The 20,877-nt window shown below is 40.8% G+C and overlaps 1 protein-coding gene and 1 non-coding gene across 2 annotated transcripts in view; both read left to right on the plus strand.

Moving 5' to 3' along the window:
• The window catches only part of LOC136161650 (zinc finger protein 665-like), a 365,259-nt gene that overhangs the window by 152,714 nt on the left and 191,668 nt on the right, over positions 1-20,877 (plus strand). The window lies entirely within an intron of this gene.
• LOC136162043 (U6 spliceosomal RNA) lies at positions 3,572-3,678 on the plus strand. Its single transcript, XR_010661895.1, has one exon. It is a non-coding gene; the product is annotated as a U6 spliceosomal RNA (small nuclear RNA).

Genomic DNA, 20,877 nt, shown 5'->3' on the forward strand with positions numbered 1-20,877 from the left:
GATAAAGCCTTAGAAAAGTGTGGCGGAAACTCACTGCGCGACGAGCCGGTAGTCTAGGCGCGTCGGGAGGGTCGGGGCAGAGCGTACTGGCGCGGCGGAGCGGGGCTACTCGGCCCGGGGGGAAGGCGAGTCGGCGCGGTGGGGCGGGGCGACTCGGCGGGGCGGGAAGCCCGGGACGGGGCGGAGCCTCCAAGCGCGGTGGGGCGAGGCTACTAAGCGCGCAGGTAGGGGCGGGGCGGGGTGGGTCGACTCTGCGCGGTGGGATGGGCGCTGCGGAGCGTCTCCACGCGGGGAAGCGGAGCGTCGCGGCGCGGCGGGCGGGGCGTCGTGGCGCGTAGGAGCGGGGCGTCGCGGCGCTGTGGGCGGAGGAAACAGTTCGATACTGTAATCTCTGCCAAAGGGGACTGCAGCCAGTAAATTAAAAAACAGCTGCTCCTTGGAAGAAAAGTTATGATAGAACTACATGGTGTATTGAAAAGCTAAGGAAAAACAAACTATGGTTTTTCAAGTAGTCAGCTCGGGATGTGATTAAAAAAGTGATGTCAGTTGGTCCATAAAGAAGGCTGAGCATAGAAAAATGGATGCTTTTGGATTGGGGTGCTGGAGATCAGTCTTGAGAGTCCCTTGGGAGAGCGCGGAGATCAAACCAGTCAGTCCAAAAGGAGACCAACCGTGAATATTCATTGGAAGGACTGATGCTGAAACTGAGGCTCCAATACTTTGGCCACATGATGCAAATATCGGACTCATTGGTAAAGAACTCGAGGCTGGGAAAGATTGAAGGCAGGAGGAGAATGGAATGATAGAGGATGAGACGGTTAGATGGCATCACCAACTCAATGGACATTGAGTTTGAGCAAACTCCAGGAGATGGTGAAAGACAGGGAAGCCTGGCATGCTGCAGCCCAGGAGGCTGCAATGAGTCAGTCATGGCTGAGCGACTAAACAACAGCAACAACAACACATCACTGACAGGGCATCGACTGGGAATTTGTGGAGGGTGTGTCTGGTGTTTCCCTGGGAAACAGGGGGCCTAGTAGGGGGTCTTAAGTTAGTGATAATGGGGAAGGGTGGCTCTTGGCAATAAGCCTTTTCCTGGAAGTGAAGTGGGAGAATTCTTTAATCTTTGCTCTTGTCCATAATTACAGGATCTGAAGTAAGCTTCAACTCTGTCATCATAAGCTATAATTCCAAGAAAAGTCACAGAAGATAAATACACATGTAATAGTTAAAAATGGAACCTTAGGAATATTAACCCAATAATAATAAAAACAACAAGGAAAGCCTGAGAACCTCGATGTATGTACCTTAGAACGTCAGTGAGGAGCCCTGCGTGTTCCTTTGGGCTGTGTTGTGTCTGGTCCTGTCACATCTTAGAGACATGAGTACATGTTGAAAGACGTTCCTCTGAATCAACAAGTCAGAGGTCTGGGTTGAACCAGAACCCAGAGGTTATATTGATGCCAAAATCTTGGCTCTCTGTGCACAAATGCCAAACCGAAATATTTGAAATACAAACACAGAGACAGAGTTATGGAGGATAAAGTGTGGCTTTATATATCTTCGAGGCTAAAAGGAAACACTTTAGGCCCCCTCCCTGGTGAGTAGGGAGATGTTATGTTGTCCGCTAGGGGTATATGCTAAGGATCAAGTCAGTAACAGTCTTGAATTCTTGTTTCCTCTGCAAAGTTCTAAAAGGTTGGGGTTGTGACAAGATCCAGTTTTGTGCAGGGTCTTAGGTGGTCTGGTCTCCTTATCAGTGCAGTGGTAAAGAATCCACCTGCCAGTACAGGAGACTTGGGTTCCATTCCTGGGTCGGGAAGATCCCCTGGAAGAAGAAATGGCAACCCATTTTGTGTCCATTGGGTCACAGAAGATTTGGACACGATTGTCCCGACGTGAGCATCCTTCTTTGTTTAGCAACTGTTCTGCCCTTTGGAACTCACAGAAAGTCATGGAGGTTGCAGTCCTGTCTATAAGAAATGGAACCCAAAAAGGCCTCTGTGCCTGGGAGCCCCACAGAGCCCTGCCCTGCAGCCTCAGTACTAGGAAAAATATTTTCCATTTTGCCATTTCTTTGGTGATCACCGGAAAAAATGTCTTTGCACAGCATCCTGGATATTATGTGTATGGTTAGACAGTAATGAAATATCACACTGATGTAACTAAATTATCCCCTCATCTCCTCTTTTACCAGCTGTGCTCTGGTGAAGAAATAGCTGGTGAGAATAAGCCTTTCTTCATTAACAAAGTGAAAAAGCAGTCAGTTGTTTTCTGTGCGCTGAGAAAGAAAGCTGCATGTGAATTGTCCACATTCCACATGCAGACAGTACATGCGGATGTGGACAGATGTGGTGTTACCTTAAAACAGTTTGGCCCAGACACCTGGGGGAAAGGCTTCATGAAATTCCAAGAGTAGATATACTGAGGATTTAGCACATATGAAGTAGTAAACACAAACTGAACTGAATTACCCAAGAAATACTCAACAAAATGAAACACCAAAGTGATCTGACCCAGAAATTATCATACTGAGAGGGTAACGAGCAGGAAGGTCAGGGGTCTCCAAATGGAGGATATAGGCTGCAAGTGTCAATGTTTTTTATCTTTCTCTTAATCCGCAGGAGGAGGAAACAAACTACATGTGTCAGATATTTTCCCCTTCTCTATTCAAAATTTTTAATTTGTATAGATTTCTCTTAAATTCTGTGTTACTATGACGACACCTGGTTCCACCTGAACTTAACTTTTCCCAAACCTTGAGCTAACCAATGGGTTTTTCTTATGAAAATGTTTTTATTAATCTATGTTAATGAACTATGTATTTACCCTAGACTCTTTGTTCAAGTCGGTTCACTTAAGAGACTCAGAACCAATAATGGCTCAACAAACCAGTATGTTTTACTCCTACAATTGTTCTCCTAATCTTTGTTAATGAAATCATTTGTTTCCTTAGGAACCTGCCTTTCTTCAAGATTCATGTCAATCGTTTTATGGCCCGGGACAACTCACCTTGTGCCAATGTCATCTCAAAATGCATGTTGTGGGTGAGGGGCCTGATGCCAGTCTCTGAGTTTTGAGACATTTCCTTTCTCCAATTAGCAGCCTGCTAGTAGCTATAACATTCACCTAAAGACTAGCAGGGGGGCACTCTTTCTGTCCCCTTCTGATGTCTATGTCAGAAACTTTCTCTATCTCTTTTATACTTCAATAAAACTTTATTACACAAAAGCTCGGAGCGATCAAACTTCATCATTGGCCCCGGATTGAATTCCTCTCCTCTGGACGCCAAGAATCCCGGAGCGTTTCACGGCTCAGCAATAGCCTTTCAATACTAAGTGAATAAGCCAGAGAAAGACAAACATTAGACATCACTTATATTTGGAATCTGAAAAAAGATACCAATGAACTCATTTACAAAACAGAAACATCTGACTGTGTAGTACAGGGAGCTCTGCTCAATGTTTTGTGGCAGCCTGGATGGGACAGGAGTTTGGGGGAGAATACATGCACATGTGTGGCTGAGTTCCTCGATTGTCATGTATCCTGACCCCTTAAAAGATCTGAATCTGTGCTGGCTTCGGCAGCACATATACTAAAATTGGAATGATACAGAGAAGATTAGCATGGCCTCTGCGCCAGGATGACATGCAAATTCGTGAAGCGTTCCATATTTTTCACAGATTTACAGAACAGACTTTTGGACTCTGTGGGAGAAGGTGAGGGTGGGATGTTTTGAGAGAACAGCATGGAAACATGTATATTATCTAGGGTGAAACAGATCACCAACCCAGGCTGGATGCATGAGACAAGTGCTCGCGCCTGGTGCACTGGGAAGACCCAGAGGAATAGAGTGGAGAGGGAGGTGGGACGGGGGATCAGGATGGGGAATACATGTAAATCCATGGCTGATTCATGTCAATGTATGACAAAAACCACTACAATATTATAAAGTAATTAGTCTCCAACTAATAAAGGTAAATGAAAAAAAATTAAAAAAAAAAAAAAGAGATCTGAATCCTCTTGGGACCCAGCAGTACCCTACACCCATACCCACCTCACCCCCCAGTATAAATCCACCTCACCCTACCTTGTCTTTGCTCTTTTATTAAAATCTGAAAGGAGTAGAGTAGGTTCATAATGTTGTGTTAGTATCACGGAATAGAGCAAATTGAATAAGTTATATTTAAAAATTATTAGTGAGGAAAAAAATCTCCTTTAATGAGAACTACATTCTTCTTTGTAAAAAGTGTTTCTGTTTCATGCTTGTGATGACATAGCTTCAAATACTTGAGAAAAACTTGTATAATAATACATATAATTATATATTATATAATAATTTATATAATATGTATTATATATATAGTATATAATAATTATATATAGTAATTAGTTATATAATAACTATATAATGATATATAGTTGTCAATATTTCTTGAATGTACCAGTGCCAGTGAAGTTGCTCAGTCGTATTCGACTTTTTAGGATCCTGTGGACTGTAGCCTACCAGGTTCCTCCATCTATGGAAGTTTCCAGGCAAGAGTACTAGAGTCGGTTGCCATTTCCTTCTCCAGGGGATCTTTCTGACTCAGCAATCGAACCCAGGCCTCCCACATTGCTGGCAGACGCTTTACTCTCTGAGCTACCAGGGAAGGCCAATGTAATGGAACGTCAAATTACTGTATTTGAGGGTAATTAGGCAATTTACTTTAAAAAAAATTGTAATCTATTTTTCTCTTTTCTTTGTTGTCTGTTTGGAAGCACAGTCACAAGTGAACAACAAAGCAGAGTATACAATATAATGCTTTCAGAAGACATTAGTTTTTTTTTTCAGAAGACATTAGAATTTATTTTCACCAAAATTATCAACTATGCACTACTTGTAAATATTTCTGTGTGTTAACTGTAAATATTTCTGTGTATTAACTCAAGACCTAAAGAAATTGTCTGTCTTCCTAGTTATAGAGTACCTACTATGTCCCATCATTCTTATCTATGTGCATTTTCATGTTCTAAAAGTCTCAAAACAACCCACTGGTGTTGATTTGTCAGAGTAAGGCAGGGAAAAAATGTAAACTAAACATTAGTAATGTAAATGTAAACCAAACGTTAAATCTGTGTCACAGCAGGCAGTCAGAAAAAATTAGGCTGAGGAAAAACTATTGATAAAGCAAATAGGGTGGTGTGATTTGAAATAATAGCACTGAAACATATATTGCCATATGTAAAACAGAGAGCTGGTGGAAGTTTGATGTATGAAGCAGGGAACCCAGAGCCAGTGTTCTGTGAAGACCTGGACAGATAGGGTAGGGAGGGAGGTGGGTTCAGAAAGGAGGGGACATATGTATGCCTATGGCCAATTCATGTTGATGGAAAGCAAAAACCATCACAGTATTGTAAAAAAAAATTTTTTTAAATACATCTAAGAATAAACAATGGAGCATATTACTTAATTCTATAATGTGACATCAAGACTTTAATATCCTCTGGACTTCTATTTATTACCTAATAAATACTGCCAAACATTAATGTTCCTAATGTTCTTAGGCTAGTGTAAAAATGTCATAGGCAACAGACAGTAAATAGTAATTTATGTCTAGTAAAATAGATTAATATTAATTTATACCATCTTCAACACCATATAGTGAAAGAATCTGAAAAACACCATGAAATTCCCTGGCCTGTGTAAATTTTCCACTTGCGCAGAATTTTCCGTTTGCAAAATAAGGATAGAGAAATGTAAACGGAACGTCTATAGGTTTCCCAATAACTGCACAAACAAGCCTGCGGTTTTCCAGAACCAACTGACGTCAAGCACCTGTACTCACAGATAAGATAACCCCATATGATACACATTATGTTACTCATTCACTGTACTGGATGTGCTAACAATGTGACTTCTGCCCATAAAAGTCAGCTTACACTGCTATACGGTGCGACTCTGCCTCCGAGGAGACTAGAGTCGCCCGGCTTGTGCAAACCGACAATAAAGCCTCTTGCATGTTGCATCTGCTGGACTGGTTTATTGAATCGCGGGAGCTCCTCTCCGGAACAGAGACCTGACATTTGGGTCTAACAATAGAACAATGGAAAATATGCGTACAGCAGGAAAAGGAATGTAATAAATTCAAAGCACGAGTGAACATTCAGTGTTTTGTTAAACAGTCTCACAGTGTTCTTCTGATGTTTGACTACTGACATCTTTAGACTTTACCTGGTACCATCTTGTTCCAGTGGGTGACTGCAAAGTAACAAGAACCGAAATGCTGGGGAGTGAATATATGAAATTTCTAGTAAACAAAAAAAGTTCCCATCATATAGTGTGCCTTCTAAATTATTTCCAGGGCTTCCCTGGTGGCTCAGCAGCAAGGAATTTGCCTGCCAAGGCAGTAGACAAGGGACCAATAATTCCTGGTCGGAAATTCCATATGCTGTAGAGCTCCCGACCGCATGAGCCACAATTATTCAGCCAACAATAAATAAGCACACAAAAACTATTTTTTCCACAATGCTCCAAGCTCCAAAAGACACGTCACTTTTACCCTTATTTCCAAAGTTTTTTATTTTCTAATTTTTGCATATTTATGATTCCTATTTTCACTTCAGGTAAATCAGGCACATACTTTTAGTTTTATTTGGGCTCAAAAGATAACATTGGGAAATATCATATAGTGCACATATAAACGGGGGGTAAGTTTTACAGGGACAGAATCTATAATTGCTCCGCTATAGACAAAGTGTGGAGAGAATAACTCAAGTGTGTATTGTTAGTATATAATCCCAAAATTGTCTATTTGATTTCACCATGCAAAGAAACTCTTAGAGATTCTTTCAACCTTGAGAGTCTTTGGGGCATTGCTGGTTTCTGTTACGAAGGACTGAGGTGGATTAAAACTGTGTTGCTGGAAGAAACATGATCCATTCCGAGTTATGGAAAAAATGATACAAACTTTATTAGCACACAAGACTTATGATACATTCTGAATAACACAGAGGCACACTGTAAATGGCAGCAGGTAATGATGGAGCAGATACACCCACATCCTGTTTCTGGTTCTTCTGATTGACATTTTTCAAGAAAACTGCTCTCTTCAATGTCCAAGAATAAGTTTCCATTAATCATTTACACACAACAGCAATTGCTAGTTAAGGGAGAAAAGGACCACCATTTCCCTGGTACTATTTCTCCCACACAATCAGTCCCCAGGAACCTGTCAACCCCCCTCCCATGAAAAGCCCAGGTCCTTCAATGTCCAGCCTGCTCTTGTCATGGTCAGATGGTAGAGCATTCAGTCCTTTAACCACGGTGAGCTGTGTACAGAAGGGCACCCTGAACATAAAGAGCATGCTGAGTCATGTCATGGTTTTACATGGTTCTCTGTCCCTCGCTGATCTTAATTCACACACCACTGATTATATCTCAGTGTCCCTGTTTTACCAGGATAGATATAAATGAACGACACCTAATTAAGTCAGCCCCTTCATCTTACTGATTTCTTTGCAGAGACCATCATGAAAGTCTCTAAGAAAGCTATAAGAATTTAAAACTTTCAGGAAATAAAGAACAATAATGTGACGTTCCCAAGAAAATTCAAGTGATTAAACACACACTGAAGATATCGGGCCATTTCCACACATGTGATTACGTTTTAACATATTTAATTATTCTGCAGTAATAGCGTAGGTTAGTGCTGGAGAACTGAAGATTTATTTATTCCTCAAATGAATTATCTCTTCTGTGATCTGTTGTTAGAACTGTCACAAAAGATGGCCAAATTCATTACAATTGTAAGGATTCTCTCCAATATGAATTTGGGGAGTGGGGGAATCTTGAGGAAATATTGTTTTCTTCAACATGTTTCCAAATTCGTTATAGGGTACAGTTTCTGACACACATGAATCACTTCATTATGCCCACGGTGTGAATAGTTCATGGAGCAGACTACACAACATTCATTATCTGTCCAAGTTTGCTCTCCATATATATCCTCTCACGATCCACAGTTTTGATCTTTGAGTTAAAGCTTCAGTGTGCACATTGCTTTTGTGTGGTTTCTTGGAAAGACATATATTCTGAAGTCTAGTGTACTCTGAACCCTCCAGAAACCCTTGCCCGTCCATTTCCAAGACTCCCCTTCACTATGGAGTCCTGTCTAACACTTCAACTCAAGGTGAAAATTTTCCCACTCCCATTGCATTTGAGCATTGCTCCAGAATGTTCCCGAACTTGGATGTTTGGTAAAATCCTTCCCACACATATTACATTTGTGTGGTTTAACTCTAGGATATGTATTCTTACACACCTAAAGAGTGAGCAGTAACTGTGAAAACATCCATAAAACATAAAGTAAAGTGTAACACTGCCAAAGTATAAAGTATTTTGTGAATCCTGAATTTAAGGCAGTACCTAAAGGTCTTGCCATATTCTGTACACTGGTAAGGTTCTCTCTAGTATGGATCATCTGATGACTAGTGCAATGTGAGCCCCAAGTAAAGGTTTCACACACTCATGTCATTTGTAAGCTTTCTCTCCAGAATGACTTCTTCACTGAATCCTGACTTAGGATTGTTGTCTAAAAGCCCTAACACAGTCATTACATTGATATACTTTCTATCCAGTATGAATATTCTCAAGAAGCCTAAGGTGTAAACACCTGACAAAAAGCCTGGACATACTGACTACATTCGGATGGTCTCCCCAGTCCATCACCTGATGTCTTTTGAGGCCTGAATGCCACCTGAAGGATTTGCCACACTCTTACATTTGTGTCTCTGCATTATGAATTCTCTGCTGATGGGAAAGATGAGACCTGTTACTGAAGCCCTGGCCACACACAGTATATTTACATGATTTCCTCCAATCTTTTTTTTTCCTTTTCCCCTCCAATCTTAATGTTAAGATTGGGGAGATGGTCTGAGCTCTAAATGTATGGATTCTCACCAGTATGAATTTTCTCATGTTTTGTAAATAACTGAATGCCTTCCAAAAGCCTTAGTACATGCACTATGTGGGCAAGATTTCCATTCAGAATTCGTTCTGTGGTAGTTAGTTACGTCTGAACACAGAACCAAAGCTTTGCCCCACCTACCACATTCGTACGGTTTCCTCTAGTTTGACTTTTTTGATGGTCAAAAAGTTGATATATTTTATGACTGAAGGGTTTGTCATATCAATTCCACTTATGTGGTTTCCCTCCTGTATGAACTACCCAACGGTCAGTTGAGGCTGAACATGAACTAGATACTTTACCATATTTCTTTCACTGGTATGGTTTCTACACAGTATGAATTCTTTGATTAATTATAAGGCCTGAACTCTGACTAAAGGCTTTGCTACACTCATTAAATCTGCACTAAAATGTTTCTCATAATTGTTGGCTTTGCAACGTTTTCCTCCACTATGAATTATCCGATTTCTTAGATGGTCATTTCAAGCACTGCCCACATACATCACATTTCTATGCTGTCTATCCTGTTTGAACTGCACAATGGTGAGGCTAGCTGTGCAGTAAAACGTCTGTCAGAATGGTTACGTTTGTAAGGTTTCTCTCCAGTATGAATTCTCCAAAGAACTGCATGGTTTGCATTTAAAGGCCTTTCCACAGATATCAAATTTATATGGTTTCTCTACACTGTGTACTCTCCAATAAACTATAAGCCTTGAATTTAGACTAAAGTCCTTGCCGCATACATCACATTTATATGGTTTCTCTCCGGTTTGCATTCACCAATGAATTACAAGTATTGACTTTTGAGTATAGCCACAGCCACATACTTCACATGTATATGGTTTCGCTCCAGTGTGAAGGGTCTGACGAACTGTATGTCTTGCTTTTTGACTAAAGGTTTTTCCACACACATCACATTTATATGGTTTCTCTCCAGTATGTACTCTCTGATTAACTACAAGACTTGAATTTACACTAAAGGCCTTGCCACATAAATCACATTTATATGGTTTCTCTTTGGTATGAATTATCCGATGAATTAAAAATATTGACTTTTTGAAAAAAAAATATATATTGACTTTTGGTATAGCCACAGCCACATTCTTCACATGTATATAGTTTCTCTTGAGTATGAAGGCTCTGATGAAGTGCATGGCTTTCTTTGCGAGTAAAGGCCTTGCCACGCACATCACATTTATATGGTTTCTCTCCAGTATGACTTCTCTGATGAACTACAAGCCTTGCATTTACACTAAAGGCCTTGCCACACACATCATTTATATGGTTTCTCTCCATATTTATATTTATATGGTTTCTCTCCAGTATGACTTCTCTGATGAACTACAAGCCGTGCATTTACACTAAATGCGGGGAGCGGCTTGAAAGAGCTGACTCTGGGAGCTGCCTTGATTGATTATCAAGGGTCCCTTCAAGGACATAGCTCTCTGTCCCGCCACCCCTCTGAATTTACTATCCAAAGTTAAACAGAACACTAGTAAGCCTTGAATGCACACAAGACGCAGACTGATAGCCTTTTTACGATTACCCCTAAGATAAATCAGGATGCCATTCCTGTGCTCTGGCGCCTAGTGAGAGTTCTAGTGATTGTTATCGTAAAGATGATGTACATGGGGAAGAATTTTCTTTGGGATGCCTCCTTCTTGGTTTAAGTATAAATGAAGCTTAGAGAAATAAAGGAGCATCGTTGACTGCAGCGATCCTCTCGACCCCATCTGTCCTGTGTCTTTATTTCTTAGCCTAAAGGAACGCGCCGTGTTGCTCGCTGAAATCTCCCGGCTGGTCAGACAACTAAAGGCCTTGCCACATACGTCACATTTATATGGTTTCTCTCTGGTATGAACTCACTGACGATGTTGAAGGTGTGTATGCTGTTTAAAGCAGTGGCCACAGACATCACATTTTTATGGTTTCTCTCCAGTATGATTTCTCTGATGAACTACAAAGGTTGATTTATCATTAAAAGCCTTAGACCATATGTTACATTTATATGCTTTTCTTCCTGTATAGATTCTTTGATGTCTAGTGAGTTCTGAGTCCTGAAGAAAAGTCATCTTATGCTCATTACAACTGTAAGTTTTTTTCTTGTGTGCTTTCTGGTCTGGTCCCAGTTCTGAGGGATGCATAACAGCATTTTCACGTTTATGAGAATTGCCTTTATGGACACTACGAGTTCTCTGAGGTGGCAAACCTGAGCCGCTACTGTTGATATTCACCACAATCTGACTACATTCAGAAACTGTCCCTTCAGATTCCAGTATCTGCAACTGATCTTGAAAACTTGATCCATGCCTTTCAACAGGCTTATTTCCTGCATCACTTCTACTATCATGATCTCGTCTATCGGTGAGGTTCTTGTTATGGGATATAGAGGTTCCTCTGTCATTTCTTCCATCATCTGTCCACAGGCACTCAATATCATGCATATTTTCCTCTATCTTTCTGAGAAAAAATCTTCAATTTCATGGCTTTCGGCTCTTCCAAACACCACTCTTTGAAAAGTTTCTTCGTTACCACTGTTTCGTTTTGCCTGTAATTTCTGATCATATGTATTTCAGACACATCTACAAAATATAAAAACCATATGCATTCTATCAATTACAATTCATAAATAAATTGTTTCATGCTGAATACATGGTATTATACCAAATGGCATATGCATGCTGAACAGAATTACGTATCTTCCCAATCATGATCTTAAAAATATTTGAAACGCTAAACGAATAGAACTCTTTAAAAATGAAAAAGCAATCACATGTAATCTAAATTAATTTTAGGGTCACCTAGCTTTAAAGACACAGTCAGAACATATTCATTTATTTGAAACTCAGGTCAGTTCTCAAAGAAAAGTGTATTCTTGCACCATGACTTCTGAACTCATTCTACTTGGTAGTAAACACACTGCTGTCTCATAATTGAGGAGAAAATATAGCATATTATACACACTTTATGCATACTCATACAGAAGTAAATGGTAAAGAACAGACAGGGCTACGTAGGTAACTTGATAGTAAAGAATTAGCCTGCTAATGCAGGAGATATAGGATAGGGAGCTTCAACCCTAGGTGCGGAAGATCCCCTGGAGGAGGAAATGCCACCCCTGAACTATTCTTGCCTGAAAACAATTCCATGGATGAGGAGCTTAGCAGGGTTCTGTCCATGAGATCACAAGGAGTCAGACAGAACGATCGACTGAACAAGCATTCACCAACAGGCAATACACTGCAATGGTAAATAATCCAAAAGAAGCACTTTAACAAATAATGGAAAACATAAATAGCAGTTGACAACTGTTCAGGAAATTCCCTACAATAATCGGAAAAAAAAACTTTTCTAAATACCTCTTATAAATCTATCAGCAGATAGAGGTATGGGCATTTTATGACATTGACAAGTGGTTCATGTCAGTTACATTGTGTAATACATAAAGACCATCATCTTTAAATAACAAAATATTAATAAATGAAACATTCTCTACTTAAAGAACAGTCATTCAGTACAGCAATTCCCTATCTATACAGTATCTTTAACTTACTCAGTTCATCAGTTCCAAGATACATGTCAAGAAGGAACAAGTGTTGGGGCCTCCCTTCTGACTCAGAGGTAAAGAATCCACCTGGTAATTAACGCAGGGCACAAGGGTTCCATCCCTCATCCGGGAAGTTCCCACATACCTTGGAGGAACTAAGCCTGTAGGCTACAACTCCATGTTCCAGAGTTCGGGAGTCACAACCACTGAGCACAGGCAGAGAGCCCATACACTGTAACAAGAGAAGGCATTAGAATGAGAAGCCTGTGCACTGCAAGTAGAGAGTCGCCTTTGCTTGCCACAGGTAGTGAAAAGCCCCTGAAGCAACACTCAGTGCAAACAAAGAAACAAAAAACACGTTAAAAATGTAATGTATTTGTATGAGGAAAACCAACGTTATTTGAAAATTTATTAACCAGAGTCAGAGACAACCCTCATAAAAATGAAAAGTAAAATAAAAACATACAAGATGTAAACTGGACAAAGAGATGTCACAATAAGCAAGACAGGAAGTAAATACATTCTTTAAGCAAAAGTAATCTTTGAGGCAAATTCCCTGGTGGTCCAGTCGTTAGGACTATGTACAAACACTGGAGGGGGCACAGATTCCATCCAGGAATGGGGAACTAAGATACCACCTGCCTCATGGCTCAGGAAAAAAAAAACACCCAAAAACAGTAACTTCAGCCCTTTTCTGTAAAACAGGCAACATTCTATGCCACCTAACAGCACTAATTACCTCAATTTTATAAATAAAGGTAGTGGATACACAGGGTTCCTGAACACAGCTCCATGGAACATGAAAGTAAATGAGCAAAAGCAGGACTGAAACCGAGACTAACAGATTCATACATGCTCTGAACCACCAGGGCCCACCAGGGCAGAACAGAGGACAAAAAGTTACAGTGAACTCCAGGAGTGTAAAAAGGAAACTTCAGATCAGATGCAAGAACTGACCTGTGTAACTGTCTTACTCCTGGAAATGGTTTCCAAGGCACCAACAACACATCAATTCAGGTCCTGTCCAAGAGAGGACCTCAATGTCCACTGTCCTTACAGGTTTCCTGAGTTACAATCACAGAAGATTCAAACCGCATTCCTGTTACACACACCCCTGAAGGATGTGGCAAAAGAAGTCACAACAGAAACAGCTGAGGGCTCTGAACAGGAAGATAGGTTCAGGACAGCTCTGTGTAGGATCTGAGACAACAAATGCAATCGAAGAGCTGTCAGTCTTTTCCCTTCTTCCAATGAGGTCTCCCAAGTGTAGCAAATAGGAAGAGAACCAGGCTGGGTCCAAAATAATCTCTGGAGGTGTCAGCGCAGTTCTACATGGACCAAAAAGCAGGCATCCGATGGAATCCAGCACAGAAGGGGGACAAAGAGGAAATAGATCCCTTTGAAACAGCTCATCACATGCTTCCCATAGTCAAGCAACAACACTGACAGGAGTCAAACGACAGATTGTTACAGATCGTATAAAGACTTTTCCTTTTGGGATCTCTTTTCTCAGAGGTCCACTTTGCATAAAAACTCCTTTTCCCCCCCTAATTATATCATTTTCTTCATTGAGAAACAGTCACCTGTAAGTCACACCTACTTCCTTTCTCCCTAACAAAATGTAATTTTCTGATAGGATACCAATGGGCTCCATGTTAAATGTCTTGAATGTTGTCATCTTTCCCTTTACATTCCCTGAGATAAGAGATATGTGGGCTCCAGTAGAGGAATTTACACCCAACAAAAACAGGATACATAGACAGTCATTCTCTAATCTCAGGGAATAATTATGGCAAGGTCAAAGAAAGGAAAAAACCCCGTTTGTTAAGGGAGACACTACACATGCCCAGAAAGGCTGCTTGGAGCCAAAACTCACAGGATTATTCCAGGCCATAATGAGTCTTGCTCCTCCCAGAAGCCTTCACTTTGAGATCCAACTTGGCTAAGGTGTGCATGCACACTCCAGGGAGGGTCCTGAGATAAATGAACCAGGGTGAATAAGCAAGGTGATTGGCCCGAGGGAAGATGGAGACCCGAAAAACTGCCCCTTTGTAAAGAATTTACACTTCCCAAATCTGAGGTTGCCCATGTGCCTTGTCACAAGTACTTTTCCCTTCAATAAACTTTTTCCTTTACTCTTTATCTTCTGCCTCATCATCTGAATCTGTTCTTGACAAGGCAGGCCAGACTGGAGACCGTAGCCCTAAACGTTGGCTCCTGTGGTCCAGGGGTTGGGAGTCTTGATCTGGGAAATTAAGAACTTGCTTCCAGCTTTCGCTCCCTCCCATTCACTGCTTTGAGCATTCCAAATCAATTACCTTTCTCATAGCTTTTGTGACTAAAAACACGATTGTACTTTCCTTAAGCAACCATGAACTGTCCTTTATATTAGCACTTTGTACTGGTGACCATAAATACCAGTGATAACTTCTAAAAACACTTGCTTTCTTATGGAGAACATCTCAGGGTAACAGCAAACATATTCATTAATAATCCAAAATCTCTTTAGTTTCTCTATGAGAGGAAATTGTCAGTAATCAGTGTCTATGTGTGTGCTAAGTCACTTCAGGCATGTACGACTCTTTGCAAACCCCTGGACTGTAGACTGCCAGCTCCTCCATCCATGGAATTCTCCAGGCAAGAATACTGAAGTGGGTTGCCATCTACTTCTCCAGGGATTTTTCTGACGCAGGGATTGAACTCTCAGTAATCACTGTAATACAATAAAAGCATTACACAATTTGATGACTCAACTCATGTCTTACTTAGATGAGCAAACAAACGTTTTTACTAGATATTTAATGTTGAGTATTTCCCAGTTCATGTGCATCTGAAATTCATTTAATTTCTCATAACTGATTTGTAAGTGCTTACTTTTTCTTTTATAAAGCCAAGTGAATTAGATCTCACTTACAAGCTAACCTCAGCAATATTATCCAAAAACAAAGACACACAGTGAGACATGCAGAAATCCAGACACACAGATGGACAGACAGAGACCACAGTTGTCTGCTTGAGATTTAAAATGTCTCTTTGACCTTTTTCTTTCCCCTTGGTTTGAGATTCTAGTTTGCCCAAGGCTGAGGCCTCAGGCAAAGCGGGTTGTGTATTTCAAGGACTTGGGAAAGGTTGCCCGCTGTGCTAAGCTGCCTCAGTTGCACCCAACTATCTGCGATCCCCTGGACTGTATCCCGCCAGGCTGCTCTGTCCATGGGACTCTCCAGGCAAGAACATTCTGGTGGGTGGCTATTCCCTCCTCCAGGGGATCTTCCTAACCCAGGGATCAAACCCGCTGTTTCCACACTTGTAGGCAGGTTCTGTACCATTAGAGTCATCTGGGATTCCTGGGAAAGGTTAACTCAAGTTTTCCTAGGCTAGCTGTCTCAACGAGTTAGTTGCTTTTAACTCCATATGCAAAAAGAACCGGTTGTGCACTTTGAAAGAGGAAAAAAAAAAAAAAAAATTTCATTTTAACCAGCTTTCTCCAGAGTTTAGAGAATATCACAGATATCCTATGTCCAAAAAGTTACCTTTCCTTTCTATAGCCTTAGTTGTGTAGCTAAAATACAGATCAAATAGTGCTCAAATTTACTGTGAAAGCAAAGGCAGATGGACTGATAAAAATCTTGGAATGTCCCTCTGGGCAGTTGGGGGACTTGGATTGTTCAGAAGAATCTGAAGGGGTAAAGAAAACTTGCTAGAGTGGGGGAAGCTGGGCTCACCCTCCCCCCAAGAGACAGGGGCAGTTAGAAGGGGACCAGCTCATGGAGAGGGAGACAGAGGGGTTGGGAGGGGTTTAAGGACACACAGGACAGAGAATGGAGACAGAAAGGGCAGTGGGGGACACTATTGGAGCTCTGCGCCGGCTCAATAGAGAGCCGACCTAAAAAGTGAGGGTTTGATGAGCCAGAATATAATTCTGATACTGTAATATGGACAAACATCGTCACTCATCGCAAAATTATTTTTCCAGTAACTTCTTTGAGACAGTTTTAAGTTCGTGTTATCTACCTCATGGTAGGAGAGAGGAGGATCCAGCCTCTCATCCAGCAGTGCAGATTCTTATCCTTTCTCAAGGGGTGACAGTCACGAACATTCAGTAACTTCTAAGGGTTCAGCCCTGTTTAATTTACGGTTCCAATTGTCACACAATCCACAGAAGATGTCCCATGTATTAGCTAATGAGTAATAAGGTGAATCTTCCCATCTGGGAATAAAAACGTCATCAACCTTAATCTCTAGCTTCTTAAAGAGTGGCAGGGCCAGGCGGGGCCGGGACAGGATGGGCCGGGCTGAGCAAACACCTCCCTGCTTGTTCCTCCGATTGGTTCCAGAGGCGTCTTGTCAGGGTTAAGGAGTACTTCGTCTCTCAGTCTTGTGTTGCAGCACTGATTGCTCATTAGTTTAAGTACTTGTAAACACTTTTAATAAAACCTTAAACTTCTGTGGGATAATCACAATGGAAAGAAAAAAGCTGTAGGCATAACATTTAGAGTCCTGCATGTCCGATCACAGAGGATGAGATGGTTGGATGGCATCACCGACACAATGAGTTTGAGTAAACTCTGGGAGTTGGTGATGGACAGGAAGGCCTGGTGTACTGCAGTCCATGGGGTCACAAAGAGTCAGAGATGACTGAGAGACGGAAACAAATTGTACTTGGAGTCCTGCTGATGAGGCTGAAGTGATTCAGAGGCCTTGGAACTGAAACCTGGTGTGGTGGCCAGGTTGGGGTTGGGTGGGGGTTGATGTGGGGTGCTGCTGGGGTGGGGCTGGATGTGGAGGTGCTAGCTGAACCAAGGAATATTCCTGCAATTAGAATTAAGGAGTTTAAGAAAACAAGAACTGGCTTTGTGCAGTGGCGACAAGCTAGAATGTGAAACGCACAACTCTTAGAAAGGGCTACTTCACACTAACACTTCTAAGGAGAAAAATGTCTTGACATTCCACTTCGTCAAGTACCAAGCTTATTAGTCACTGCAGTGGCCCAGCGAAAGTGCACCCTGAGGGGAATGCAGGATTGAGAAAACCAGGCACCATACTGTGCTTTGGACATTCTGGCCTTGGTTTTTCAGGAAGGGTCTCTCGGGTCCATCCACCTCTTCAGCAAATCCAGATAAGTTTGGTTTTCAGATCTCCCAGTTATTAGTTGATGACCCCAATTTTGTTTGGAAGTGTATTATACATAGCGCCCAGTTAAAAGACACTGAGTAGAACCTCCCTGGTGGTGCAGCGGTGAATAATCTACCTGCCAATGCACAGGACCCGGGTTTGATCCCTGGTGTGGGAGGATGCCATGTGCCTCGCAGCAACTAAGCCCGTGCAACACAAGGACTGAGCCTGTGCTCCAAAGCCTGTGCTCTGCAACAGCAGCAGCCCCAGCAATGAGAAGCCTGCACACAAGGAACCAGAAAGTCGCTCCTGCTGCTGCAGCTAGAGAAAGCCCACGTGCAGCAAAGAGAGGCTCAGCTCAGCCCATAGAACAGACAGACACTGAGTCCTCTAGACCGACCAAAAGAACCTTCACAACGCCAGTCTCCAACCATACCCCAGCCAAGTTTACGTGGAGAATTCACGGGGCGATTGCTACAAAAAGACAAAGAAGCCAGCACAATGAAGACTCAGCAGAGTCAAAATAAATTTTAAAGTTTATTAAAGAGAGAAAAAAAACTTTTAATGAGAAATGCATTCTTCTTTATAAAAGTTTCTGTTCCATGCTTATGATAACAATGCCTCAAAAACTTATAAGAGAAAAATTTGTTTCCATCATAATATATAATACTTAAGCCAATACTTCAATGTAATGGAATGAGAAATTACTAGTGATTAGGCAATTTACTTCTTGTTGAAAAATTGTAATATATTTTCTCTCATGTCTTTGTTGTCTGTTTCTGAAAGATCTGTCACTTGTGGACAACAAAGCACATTGTCAAAAGTCTTAAGAAGAGACTAGAATTTATTTCCACCAAACTTATTAATGTGGCACTATTCATAAATATTTCTATGTGTATTATCTGACTGAACTCAAGTCCTAAAGGAACTGTCTTTCTTTACATTTACAGGGCACCTACTATGTTCCCTGTCATTGTCCACGTGCATTTTAATGTTACAAAGTTCTCAAAGTAACCCACAGACTTATGTATTTGTTAGTGTTAAGGCAGGAAACAAATGTAAATTAAACTTTAAATCTGGGTCATAATATGTGGATACAAAAAGTAACGCTAAGGAAAAACTATTGAAAAAAGCAAAAGAAATAGGAAGGCAGAATTTAAGAGATTAGCACTGAAACATATATATTACCTCATGTAAAAGAGCCAGTGGGAGTTTAATGTATGAGGAAGTGCTCTGGGACAATCTGAAGGGATACCGTGGTGAGAGGGGTGGGTTCTGGAGGGAGGGGACATATGTACGCCTATGGCCTATTCAAGATGAACAGCAAAAACCATCAAAATATTGTAAAAAAAAAAAATTAACTGCTGGTGCGTTAGGTCTGAACACAGCATCAAAGCTTTCCCAAACCTAGCACATTTGTGTAGTTTTCCTAACTTTGAATTTTCTGAGGGTCAAAAAGTTGATATATTTTACTGGATTCTCTACATGTGTAACTTTTCACTGCAGTATGGATTCTCAGGTGATCTGCAACGTCTCTCCTTGTGACTGAAGGGTTTGCCACAGAAATAACATTTATGTACTTTCTCTCCTATATGAACTGCCTAATGGGCAGTTCATGCTGAATATGCACTAGAAATTCTGTCACATTCATTTCACTTGTATGTTTTCTATACAGTTTGAATTCTCTGAATTAGAAGGCCTGAACACTGACTAAAGGCTTTGTCACACTCACGACTTTTGCACTAAAATGTTTCTCACAACTATCACATTTCTAATGTTTCTCTCTAGTGTGAATTCTCTGATGGGTTCTAAGTTCGTCACTTCAAGTAAAGCACCAGCCATATACATCATATTTATATGGTTTCTCTCCTGTCTGACCTGCCTGATGATGAGTTATGGATGACTGTGCCGAAATGGTTTGTCACAATTTTTATATTTCTAAGGTTCTCTCCAGTATGAATTCTCTGATGAACTGCAAGGTTTGTAGTTTTACTAAAGGCCTTGCCGCACACATCATTATTTATATGGTTTCTCTCCCATATAAATTCTCTGATGAATTTCAAGTTGTGAGTTTTGAGTAAAGTTTCGGCCACATACATCACATTTTTTTTTTTTTTTTTTTTTTTTCATACATCACATTTATATGGTTTCTCTCCAGTATGAATTTTCTCATGAATTGTAAGGTTTGCAGTTTGACTGAAAGTCTTGCCACATACATCACATTTACATGGTTTCTTTCCAGTATGAAGTCTCTGATGAACTGCATGGCTTGCAGTTTGACTAAAGGCCTTTCTAGAAACATCACATTTATATGGTTTCACTCTGGTATGAGTTCTCTGATGGCTTTCAAGGTGTGTACTTTGTTGAAAGCACTGACCACACACATCACATTTATATGGTTTCTCTGCAGTACGGATATTCTGATGAAAGGTAAGGTTTCCAATTTGAATAAAAGTCTTGCCACATATATCACAATATGTGGTTTCTCTCCAGTATGAATTCTCCAATGAATTGCAAGTTGTCTAGTTTGATTAAAAGCTTTGCCACACACGTCACATTTGTATGCTTTTCCTCCTGTATGAATTCTTTGATGTCTAGTGAGTTCTGAGTCTTGAAGAAAGGTTATGTCACACTCATTACATTTGAAGGTCTTTTCTTTTGTGTTTCATGGTCTGGTAACAGTTCTGAAGGATGCATAACACCATTCTCATGTTTACGAGAAAAGCCTTTGCAGACATTACCAGTTCTCTGAGGTGATAAACCTGAGGTGCTGACGTTTGTCACAACTTGACTACATTCAAAAATTATCCCTTCAGATTATACCATCTGCAATTTATCCTGAAAGCTTGATCCATGCCTTTCAAAAGGTCTATTTTCTGCATCACTTCTACTAGGATGATCTCTCCCATCAGTGAGGTTTTTGTTATGGGATGTAGACATTCTTTTGTCATTTCTTTCATCATCTGTCCACAGACATCAAACTCATGTATATTTTACTGGATCTCCCTAAGGCGAAAATCTTTGATGTCAAGGCTTTCAGGTTTTCCAAACATCATTCTTTGAAAAATTTCCCCTTTACCACTGTTTGCTTTTGCCTGTAATTTCTTGATCATATGTATATGAGATGTATCTACGAGACATAAAGAACTGCAGGTATTCTATTAGTTACAATGCATAAATAAATTATTTCCTGTTGAGCACATGATATTATACCAAAGTCATATCCATCCTGAACAGAATTACGAATCTTCGCAATGATGATCTTAAAAC

Source organism: Muntiacus reevesi, chromosome 2, assembly GCF_963930625.1.
Source record: "Muntiacus reevesi chromosome 2, mMunRee1.1, whole genome shotgun sequence".
NCBI classification, from domain to species: domain Eukaryota; kingdom Metazoa; phylum Chordata; class Mammalia; order Artiodactyla; family Cervidae; genus Muntiacus; species Muntiacus reevesi.